The following is a 1,101-nucleotide window of genomic DNA, read 5'->3' on the forward strand; positions in this document are numbered from 1 at the left end:
TTTCAACACAAACCCTTGGGGCAAGGAGAGCCTGGAATGAGATATTTCAAGTACTAAAAGAGAACAACCTCCAACCTAGACTGATGTATCCAGCAAAACTCTCTTTCAAAATGGAGGGGGAAATAAGACACTTCCACGACAAAGTACACCTGAGAAACTACATGAATACCAAACCAGCACTACAAGGAATTCTAAACAAGATCCTAGTAAAAGACAATGAAGGCAACAGCACCATGAGGCCCAACAGAGCAAATCAAATAGGGAAGGCAAGAAAAGAAGGTGAAAAAGTAAAAAGAGTCAACAAAAGGCCAATAACATGTCAATAATAAGTCAGTACATATCAGTTATAACCAGCAATGTCAATGGCCTCAACTCACCAATCAAGAGAAATAGACTGGCAAAATGGAATAAGAAGCAAAATCCAACAATATGTTGTATACAAGAAACACACCTAGCGCAAAAAGAAGCCCATAGACTGAAAGTGAAAAGATAGAAAACAATTCTCCATGCGACAGGAGCCCGGAAAAAAACGGGTAGCAATCTTATTTGCAGACAAAGTAAAGTTCAAACCAAAACTGATTCTAGTGTTATTGATGTAGGACAGTACTGTATCATACCTCTATGAATGCAAAATATCTTGTACCTGCTTTACAATACATAGTAGGGACCATGCTTTATCAGACCTACATTTAATGATGTTACTCTAGAATGTTCTCTTTCCAGATGATGATTAAGATGCTAATTAAAAATATGGTGCCAGGTACCACAACAGCAATAGAACTTTGCTGTTTTCTGGATGTTATTCTTTTCTTTGTTTTTGTTTTTTGTTTTAATGGAATGTGCTGAATGTCTATAATTTTGTTCAGATGACTGCAGAACCTGGAAAAGCTGTTGCTGCTATCGATGCATAACATATTGCTATTATTAGTCTTTTTATATAAAAATATATATATACATACATATAAATTGAATTTTGGGAAACTTTAATGGTGCTGCCAACTTTGGAAAAAGTCATCACAATTTACTGTGTTGAGTTGGCATTGTACAGAAATGGACAGCCATATTGGTCTAGAAATGTTAATTTTTTTATTTTTTATTTTT

The sequence above is a fragment of the Fukomys damarensis genome, unplaced genomic scaffold (genome assembly GCF_012274545.1).
Source record: "Fukomys damarensis isolate Sample0158 unplaced genomic scaffold, DMR_v1.0_HiC HiC_scaffold_22, whole genome shotgun sequence".
Taxonomy (NCBI): domain Eukaryota; kingdom Metazoa; phylum Chordata; class Mammalia; order Rodentia; family Bathyergidae; genus Fukomys; species Fukomys damarensis.